Source organism: Bubalus kerabau, chromosome 14, assembly GCF_029407905.1.
Source record: "Bubalus kerabau isolate K-KA32 ecotype Philippines breed swamp buffalo chromosome 14, PCC_UOA_SB_1v2, whole genome shotgun sequence".
NCBI classification, from domain to species: Eukaryota; Metazoa; Chordata; class Mammalia; order Artiodactyla; family Bovidae; genus Bubalus; species Bubalus kerabau.
The window spans coordinates 14486826-14497500 of record NC_073637.1 but is presented as its reverse complement, the minus strand read 5'-3'; the positions used below and the strand labels follow the sequence as shown (position 1 = coordinate 14497500).

Genomic DNA, 10675 nt, shown 5'->3' with positions numbered 1-10675 from the left:
TGCAGAGGTTTTGGGCAGACAAAAGCAGATACATCCACTGCACAGATGCCTGTGAATGTTCTTAAGACATGGTTTTGATTGTGCCACTTCCCTGCTGCAGGGAACTGAAGGGATCAATGCTTCAGTGTGGCGATCAAGATCTGAGGTCATGAGGCTCCAGCTCTGTGGCTCTAGGACGTCCCTGGAAGAGTTGGTTGGGCCACTGAGTACTGGAAGTCAAGTTCCTTCTTCTCCTGAGCACTGTCTTTAGAGAACTGTCAAACTGCACTTTCCAGAAAAGCACCAGTCATGTTCCATCTTCCTTCCTATTCATTTCTGATATTTTCTCTTCCTGGAATGATCTCTTCTTCTTACTCTATCTGAAAGTGTGTGAAAGAAGTGCTTTACTTAAAATGCATCCTGATCACCTTCTAAAATCCTGAATCCCTCTGCTTGAATCTTCATAGTCTCTAATTTACATAGATCATGAATTTTTGTGTGCTTGTATCCTCTCCTGTAGGATAACATGTTGGGTATCAGGGCTTCCTTTTTCTGATATATTTTTGTATCCCCCTTGTTCATAGAATGATTCTTTCATACAAAAGACACAATATTTGCTGGATTGAATTTAATTGAGCTGATTAGAACATGTCACTCTAACTTTGACAATCGGTGCCATTCATTTAGTATCTATATTTGTCGACTTTTATTGTTAATTACTTAGGCATATTTTTCTAAGTTATATCACCAAAAGATGCTTTCTCCAATAGGATAAATGTTGATTGTGTGTGTGCTGCATGACAGGCATCGTGTTAATTTCTATGACCATAGCAGGGAACACAGCGGACCTGGTTGCTGCCTTTGTAGAGCTTATAGTACATAAAATATGTACCTATGGAAACAAGTACTAGGGCTAAGATGGGAGAGGGATGAAGAAGCTGAAGGAGAATATGAGTAGGTTGGGGGAAGAAGAGTCACATAATCCATGTGTATAAGATGAATGACTTAGCATTGTTACAGGTGAAAAATAGTCATTTCCTTTCTTTGTTAGATCTGTGTCCCTTCTCCAGCTTACACTGAACTGCCACACAGGTCTAAACCTCACTTCTGTTCTTCTAGGTTTCCATGGTTCTCTCCTTTCTTTTTAGTGCATTTAGCACAGTATATTGAAATCTTCTCTTTAAAGTCAGGCTTACAGAAAAGCAGACTGCAACTTGCTCAACGGGTCTGTCTCTGAGTGTCCAGCATGATGCTTGGCTCATGGTGTCTAAGCAGTGTCTTTTGACTGCAAAAATGAGCTAACCAAGGTGAGCCTGGGTTGGGTTGGGAGAAACCAGAGGCTTATCTGAAAGGTGCACAGTCAGGGGTTGCCTTGTGGCCTGGATCAGGCACTCGGAGTGTTCATAATAGCCCCTTGTTACAGAGTGAGGGAAGAAGGCGCCAGGGTTGCAAGGACAAAGGCTGATGTTCTGATGTTGTTTGAAGCGAGATAATCTCCCAGCTTCAAATAGGGAAGCACATGACCCTTGCGCTAGACCAGAGGACTAGAGACCTTGACTTGGAAGCGCTGGTTGAGCGATGCCATTATTATCTTCCACCAAGAGGTTGCTGGAAAGTACACCTCCCTCCCAATTCCTAAAAGCCAGGGCCATGACCTTGTCTGGGGCTTTGTCTTGTTTTGAAGAAGTCTGTACTTTGGCACGTGCAACTGTTTTCCTCCTTTAGAAACAAAAATAGCCTCTGTCCTTGGGTACACTGAATTCTCTGACGGGGGAGGGGTGCCAAAGTGGCATTAGCAGAAGTCAAAGACAGACACCAAACCAGTCTTTGGAGACTTTTCTTTCGGTAAGATTCATGTCTTAATAAACGAACAAACAAACAAACAAACAAAAAAAAAGCAAAAGAAAGAAAGAAATACTATGACAAGTTGAGAGAGATACTGTGGCAAAAAGGAAAAGGGTTACATTTTAGTACTTTTCATGGCATTTTTCCCCCCTGCATTTCCACCATAGGACCAATTTTCATTATATCATCAGCCCCGGTTTCTTGTGACCAAGGGCTCAGAGAGGGTGGTGCCTTGCCCTACGAGGAAGTGACAGTCACCAAGGTGCCCACATCTGAGTTTGCCAGCCTGCTCTAGATGGGTGGGCAGGGCCGTGAGGAAGCGCTGAGCGTGTGTGTGGTGGCATTTCTCTACCAAGAACTCCCCTGTGTGGGCCAGTTCGGCCAGTGGTAGGGAGACAGGAAATAGGCAGTACTGAACTCCCCTGGCTTCTCCAGTGTGTCTGTATGCAAATGTATCTCTAGACCAACTTGAAGAATAGTGAAGACTGGTTGAAGAAACTTAGAAAAATATGCACTTTTAAGTTAATGTGTGTGTGTGTGCTTTGTCACTGTCGTGTCTGACTTTAAGTTAATAGGTGCGGGTTAAAGTTGCTACTCCATCCCTTTTAATTGTGAGACCTTGGATGTCTGCTAAGTACCTCTCGCTCGAATATTTTCCATCTGATTCTTCACCTTCTAATTTGCCCAGACTGATCAGCTCAAATGTGCCTCCTTCCTGAATTCTTACCTGATTCTCCTTGAGAAAACTGAGTCTAGAGAATTTAGGTATATGCATGTGTGCTCAGTCAGCTGTCTGACTCTTTGTGACTTTATGGGCTGTAACCCACCAGGCTTCTCTGTTGGTGGGATTCTCCAGTCAAGAATATTGAATTGGGTTGCCGTTTCCTCCTTCTGAAGATTTTCCTGACACAGGTACCTAACCCACGTCTTCTGCATTGGCAGGTGAATTCTTTACCACTGAGTCACCTGGGAAGCCCATTTAGGTATAGTTTTCAGCTTAATCTTGGATTCACATGTACCCATTATGCTCTATTACAGTTACAGTTTCTCAAACATACCATTGTTTCTGCTGCCCCAGGTCCTTTGCACATGCTGTGACTTAGACAAACTTCACTGCACCCTCAAGGTGGTCTCACAAGGCTTCCTCCTGATCCTTCAATCCTCAACTTCATTGCCCCCCTGCTTGAGGAGTACTTGATCTTGATTCTCAGTTTGATCTTCAGTTTCAGATTTCCCTATGGCTCTCCTCTCTCAAAGCGCTTTGCTCTCTTTCCTTCATGGTGCTGGGCACAGCTCTTCCTTCTATAGTAATTCCTTCACTTGTTGTTTAGTGCCTTCTTCCCTCTATAAACTCTAACATGAACAGGTACAACAATAGTTTCACAACTAAACCTAAACCATCACCTGACTTGTGTCAGGTACATAGTAAGTGCACAACAAATCTTATTTTTTGGAGGGGGGAGGGCTCTAAGATTAAACAAATTAAAGAGAAATTGTGAATAAAGGGAGAGAAGGAAGAAAAAGCTGGACAATGTAGAAATACTTATTCTCCCTGTGGAATTTGGTGATGGAGGCACATGTGGCTGACTTGGAGAGACTCTGGGAGCAAGATACCTGGGTGTTCTGTGAGGCTGTTGTGAGCTGCATGCTGCCAGGGCTGGTAAGGGGGTCTCGGGTGAACTCAGCCCTCCCTGCAGTGTGCAGCTGCTGTGGAGGCCCAGGCCCAGCTGGGTCTTGTCAGAGGTCTGGCAGGTGGAGCTGCCTGCAGCGTTTTTCTTGCCTGGGCACTGACAGCATTCCAACTTCAAAGCCGGAACACACTGACCAGGAACACTGTGACCTTTGGCACAATTCCCTCCCTTCCCCTCCTTTGCTCCTGTGCAGGGAGGAGGGAGCCTTGCTCCCTTGCATGGGCTCTCACCAGCCTGGAGAGCAGGTTTTCCTTAGATCCGGAGACTGGGGGAAAGGAGAGGCAGAGAAGAAGCAGAGGGGCAGCTGCTGTTTGAGCTTCAGGAGAGTCAGACTGGATTCCACCATATTTGGAATGTGGTATGTTGATAAATTATGCATCAGCTTGAGAGGCTTTCTCTCTCTAGGTCCCAGCTCTGAGCGGGAGCTACTCATACTTGCCTCGATTCTAGAAAAAAAAATTAAAGAGTGGGGCCAGCACCTCCCCAGCTACTTCCCATCTGGTCATCTTGATGAATGGACTTGGATGTGATTTAGCTGATAGTTATTAGCGGGCTCATTGAACCTCAGTCTCCTCATCTTTGAAATGGAGAAAATAATAGAAATTTCCTAGGGCCATTATGAAGATGGACGCTGCTGCTGCTAAGTCACTTCAGTCGTGTCTGACTCTATGTGACCCCATAGATGGCAGACCACCAGGCTCCCCCGTCCCTGGGATTCTCCAGGCAAGAACACCAGAGTGCGTTGCCATTTCCTTCTCCAATGCATGAAAGTGAAAAGTGAAAGTGAAGTTGCTCAGTCATGTTCGACTCTTAGCGACCCCATGGACTGCAGCCCACCAGGCTCCTCCGCCCATGGGATTTTCCAGGCAAGAGCACTGGAGTGGGGTGCCATCGCCTTCTCTGAAGATGGATGCTAATGTGCTTAATGTGCATAAAATGCCTAGCATAGTGTTTGGCACGAGGCAGCAGGCAGTCATTAGTAACAGTCGCTCTTACACCATCAGAGTTATCATAGTTATCCTAGGCTATCTTGTCACTCTGGGAAATATGAAGCCTTATTGACATAGCCCAGCTTCCCTGGTGGCTCAGTGGTAAAGACTTTGCCTGAGCATGCAGTAGACACAGGTTTGATTCCTGGTCAGGAAGATTCCCTGGAGGAGAAAATGGCAACCCATTGAAGTACTGTTGCATGGGAAATCCCATGGACAGAGGAGCCTGGTGGGCTACAGTCCACGGGGTCATAAAGAATTGGACACAACTTAGCACACATGCATGTGTTAACATAACTACTTCTCAGCTGAGAACACGAGACTGGGAGGCTATCAAATGATTTTCTCACAATCACACTGCTAATACATGTTGAAAAAGGGCACATATATCCAGGTCTGTCCCTCTCCCTTCAGGGGCTTTCTCTCTCTCTTCTTCTTCCTTTTAGTTTTCCCTTCTTTGGCCATGGCTTACTTCCTTGAGCAACAGAATATGGTTTATGTTGTTAACAGCTGCAGAAGGCATATTATCTTTACTATCAGAAACAAAGAGAATGAGCTGCCAATGTTTGTAGAGGATTTGACAGTTTATAGTTCTTGTCTAGAGAATCCCAGGGATGGGGGAGCCTGGTGGGTCACTGTCTATGGGGTTGCACAGAATCGGACATGACTGCAGCGACTTAGCAGCAACAGCAGCAGGATTCTTTTACCTCCATTGTCTTTTTTTGGAATCCATGATTCTGCTTTTGTATATGGAAAAAATCTAGGACGTATCGAAACAGTGAGTTCATGAGATACTTTCCTCTGAGCTAAGGCCTCGTTTACATGTGCTACAGGAGTGATTAGCTAATTCCTGGGAAGTATACTTATGTGGCCTGCTTAATCTCCACTCTGCTATATACGGGCCATCTGACCTTGACCATTCTGTGTGTGTTTCTTCATCTTAAAATGAGAATCATTAAAATAGTATAAGACAATGTATATAAACCACTACCACAGAAGCTGGTGCATGAGAGAGCTTGATAATAGTAGACACTATTAGGCTGAGAAATACCCAAATTCTTTTCTTAGACTTCTGTTTTTGCAGCAGCTGGGCAAAATCAGACTTAAAAATATTATGTTGGAGAATACCAAGGAAACCTGTGAGCTCTGGGGGAATTGGGCAGAAACCCCCAGTATTCTAGGATAAACAAAAATAGCAGTTAGCAAGGGCGGGGCTTTGGTTCAGGACCAAGGACAGCTCCAGCTTGTTCCCTGCCCCCTCAGTGGGGACACTGTATGTCTGTAGTCTGTGGAAGAAGGTTTCCACCTCAGGGCTTCCCTGGTTGGTACTTGCCACAATCTCCCCATCTTTCTGTGTTTGCCCATGCCATTCCTCCCATCTGAAATGCTTCTCCTTCCTCTCTTCAGTTCAGTTCTGTCGCTCAGTCGTGTCCAACTCTTTGCGACCCCATGAATCGCAGCACACCAGGCCTCCCTGTCCATCACCAACTCCCGGAGTTTACTCAAACTCATGTCCATCGAGTCAGTGATGCCATCCAGCCATCTCATCCTCTGTCGTCCCCTTCTCCTCCTGCCCCCAATCCCTCCCAGCATCAGGGTTTTTTCCAGTGAGTCAATTCTTCGCATGAGGTGGCCAAATTTAGCATCAGTCCTTCCAATGAACAGTCTAAAGGACTGATCGCCTTTAGAATGGAGGGTTGGATCTCCTTGCAGTCCAAGGGACTCTCAAGAGTCTTCTCCAACACCACAGTTCAAAAGCATCAATTCTTCGGCACTCAGCTTTCTTCACAGTCCAACTCTCACATCCGTACATGACCACAGGAAAAACCATAGCCTTGACTAGATGGACCTTTGTTGGCAAAGTAATGTCTCTGCTTTTTAATATGCTATCTAGGTTGGAAACTCCCATGGATGGACGAGCCTGGTAGGCTGCAGTCCATGGGTCGCTAAGAGTCGGACACGACTGAGCGACTTCACTTTCACTTTTCACTTTTCATGCATTGGAGAAGGAAATGTCAACCCACTCCAGTGTTCTTACCTAGAGAATCCCAGGAACAGGGGAGCCTGGTGGGCTGCTGTCTATGGGGTCGCACAGAGTCGGACATGACTGAATTGACTTAGCAGTAGCAGCAGCAGCAGCAGCAGCAGGTTGGTCCTAACTTTCCTTCCAAGGAGTAAGTGTCTTTTAATTTCATGGCTGCAATCACCATCTGCAGTGATTTTGGAGCCCAAAAAGTAAAGTCTGACACTGTTTCCACTGTTTTCCCATCTATTTCCCATGAAGTGATGGGACCAGATGCCATGATCTTTGTTTTCTGAATGTTGAGCTTTAAGCCAACTGTTTCACTCTCCTCTTTCACTTTCATCAAGAGGCTTTTTAGTTCCTCTTCACTTTCTGCCATAAGGGTGGTGTCATCTGCATATCTGAGGTTATTGATATTTCTCCTGGCAATCTTGATTCCAGCTTGTGCTTCTTCCAGCCCAGCGTTTCTCATGATGTACTCTGCATATAAGTTAAATAAGCAGGGTGACAATATACAGTCTTACCATGAAATATTCTAACCTAACAAGAAGCATGGGGAATAGAATAATCATCACCTTTGCACCTAGCAGTCCAATTTAACACATGTTGGCATTTTGGCACAATTGCCTCTGATATTTTGGTTTGCTTTTAAAATTTTATTTCATTTATTTATTTTTTTTCCATGTCACACAGCATGTGGGATCTTAGTTGTCACACCAGGGATCAAACCCATGCCCCCCCCCCCCCCCCCCCCCCGCCCCCAACAGTGGAAGCTGAAGTCCTATTCACTGGACTACCAGTAAATTCCCCTTTTTAAAAAAAAAAAAAATGAGGCCACTGAAGCTCCCTTTGTGGCCCTCCCCCCATCACATGCCTCTCCTTCCTGCTCAGAGGTGCCCCTATTCTAAGGCTGGTGTTAAGTCTTCCATATCTTCCTCCTTTTACCACCACCAGTTTTCTTCTATTCATCTAAGTCTTCTGCATTTTTAAGAGCCAGGCCAAACCCCTTACTTCTCCAGTTCATGGTAACCTTTCTTGCAGAGCATTGTTGCATTCACTTTTGGAGGGTTTTTGAGGATTTCTCTTTTCTCTTTTTAATCATGCATCAAACATGTGCTGCGCAGGTCCTTGTTGGAGGCAGCACTCTTCTACTTGCTGGAGTTACAAAAATGAGTTACACATGGCCTCTGCCTCTGAGAGCTCAGAGAACATGTCGTGTAGCTTCGTATCATCTGTTGGTGAGAAAGCAAGCCTGCTGGCAGAGGGGCCCACCTTCAGAAGTCTGCCACAGCTCTCACGCAGGAATCAGACCTCACATAAACGCTCGAGGCCTTGAGACCAGAAGACTGGAAGCAGTAGGAGAGGAAGGAAGGTAGGAGTTCCTGTGATATGTCAGGCCGTGTGTGGGGAAGTCTAAACATATCATCTCATTTCATGTTCCACAAACCAGGGAAATGCGTTACTCCTTTCCTTTATTCCATGTAAGTCAAGGCTTGGAGAGCCACCAGACCTGATTAGAAGTACAGTTCACATTTGAGTTAGGGTTTTCTAAGGCCAATGTCAGTATTTATCTGGCTCTGTCTTTAGACTATGAATGCCTTGAGACAGAGACTGAACCAAAATTCATCTCTTGTTCCCAAGAACCAGAGTGGTCCCTTGGCAGGTACTTGATTCATGAAAATTTATACTGTGATTGATCTGTGGGGCACATTGATCTCTAGGTCCTGCCCTCAAGGAGTTTATCATCTAGACAAGAATGCAGGCTTTGGTAACAATGCAAGAAAGCAGGCTACAAGGCCGATCACACAGATAGCATTTCTACTCTCAATGAGAGATGGGATATATTTTCTTTGTTGGCCTTGCCCTTTAAAAACATCAGACTAAAGCACTTGGAGGACACAGAATTCCCTGGGAACTCCTACACTGCACAGTCAGGCCAGCTCTTTCCCCCCCAGGTCTGACTCACCTGGCCCCATCCCTGGCATCTCCATTTGCCCTTTGCTCTGTCATCCTTCTGACTTTGGGCTCAAACTTGCCATGTGGGTTCTCTGATTCCTTCTTTTACTTTGGCATCTCTTGCTATCTTGATGAGAATCTTCTGCTCCAACCTGTGATACCTAATCAGCTGAACCAAACCCACCCCTAGTCCTCCTTACTCCTGCGGTTCACTACCTCCAAAGTCAGAAGGATGTGGCTTCAGATGTACGCTATGACCTAATGCCCCTTCCAGAACCCATATCTTCTCCAAAACAGAGTCTGGGGCGGCGATCTTAACATCTGGGTGGCATGAACCACTTGGCAGATAGGTGAAGTCTATGACCCCTCCTTAAAGGAAATGAATTATACTGAGAGATAGTTATTGATCAATGGAGAGTTGATAGATAATAGATGATAGATACACAGCCAGATGGTAGATAACTGTATTTTTTATCTTTTACTGAGAATCAAATACATATGAAAACAACAGACATCTTTTCTCTCATGGTTTCTGTGGGTCTGGAATCTGGGCATGGTTAGCTGAGTCTTCTGGTTCAGGATCTCTCACAAGGCTGCAATCTAGGAGGTGGGCAGGATGGCAGTCATCTTCAGATCAACTGGGGGTGGATCTGCTTCCAAAGCTCACTCGTGGGTGTTGGCAGGATTTGGTTTCTCATGGGAGGTCAAACTGAAAGCTTTAGTTCCCCAGTGACTGTTGACCTGAGATGGTTCTTCGTTTTCTCCTGTAGAGCAGCTCACGACATGGTAGCTGCTGCATGAGAGTAAGTGAGAGGGACAGGGACTAAGGTGGAAATCACCATCTCTGATAACCTCATCTTATAAGCTGCACCCTCTCACTCTTACCATATTCTGTTCATTAGAAGCAAGTCATTAGGTTCAGCTCACAATCATGGGAGAGGACTATCCAGGGCATGAATAGCTGATGAGTGGGGTTGGGGAGGATCCTAAAGGACCATCCTAGAGCCTGGCTACAAAAGCACCTGCAGGCCTCCGAATTTGCTTCAGTCATGTGTGACTCTTTGCAACACTATGGACCATAGCCCACCAGGCTCCTCTGTCCATGGTATTCTCCAGGAAAGCATACTGGAGTGGACTGTCATGCCCTCTTCCAGGGAATCTTTCTGACCCAGGGCCTGAACCTGCATCTCTTATGTCTCCTGCATTGGCAAGTGGGTTCTTTACCACTTGCACCACCTGGGAAGCCCAGCTACACAAGCACAATATGCACTTATTTATGAAGGCATTAAATAAGATCTAAGAGATTCAATAGCTCAGCTGACTTTGAAGTAGACTTGAGTACAGGCACACCTCAGAGATCCTGCAGGTTTGGTTCCGACACCTGCAATAAAACAAATATCACAATAAAGTGAGTCACATAAATGTTTGGTTTCCCCGTGCATATAAAAGCTGTGTTTATACCATACTTACTGTAGTCTATTGAGTGAACAATAGTATTATGTCTTTTAAAAAAGTGTAGACCATAATTAAAAAATATTGCTTAGTAAAAAAAAGCTAACCATCATCTGACAACTCAGGGTTGTCATAAAACTTTAATTTGTAAAAAAGAAAACATGCAGTATCTGTGAAGTGCAATAAAGTGAAGTACAATGAAATGAGGTCTGCCTGTACCAACAACAACGTGATGTAAGATAGGAGAGTATCTGTAATTTTGTGGATGACAAAAATCACAGATATTATTTATACACCAGGATTTGTTGCCTATATTCACAAATAATGAAAATGCTAAATTTCAGTTAGATTTGTGAGTGAAAATAAAGCTGTATTTTTTTTCTCATCCAAACTCAAGAATTATGTCCCCTGATCCTTGTTGAATCCATGGGCCCAAATGAGCAACCCCTGCTCAAGAGATGGGAGGCAGACAGAAGTAGCTTGTTGCTTGATCACAGATGATGCAGATCACTCACTCTAAGTAATTCAGCTGGTTTGGAGCTAAAAGTTTTCCCAAGAGGGTTCACAACGTGGCCAGAAATTAGTGGGATCAATGCCATCTAAGTTCTGGTTCTCTGCCTTGAATATTTGTAAATTCAATTTTGGGGTGTATATCTTAAGGTGATAAGGAATTAAGATTAGATTAAAATTAACCAGATAAAAGGCTGATATAGAATATATTTTACTCAATCTGCAATGCA

At 44.7% G+C, this 10675-nt stretch overlaps 1 long non-coding RNA gene across 1 annotated transcript; it reads right to left on the bottom strand.

Annotated features, from left to right (window-relative positions):
* Window positions 1-8906: 8906 nt before the first annotated feature.
* LOC129626600 (uncharacterized) lies at window positions 8907-10189 on the bottom strand. The gene is made up of 3 exons (XR_008702063.1): window positions 9954-10189; window positions 9834-9864; window positions 8907-9276 (listed from the first exon to the last, which is right to left on the bottom strand). It is a non-coding gene; the product is annotated as an uncharacterized LOC129626600 (long non-coding RNA).
* Window positions 10190-10675: the final 486 nt, after the last annotated feature.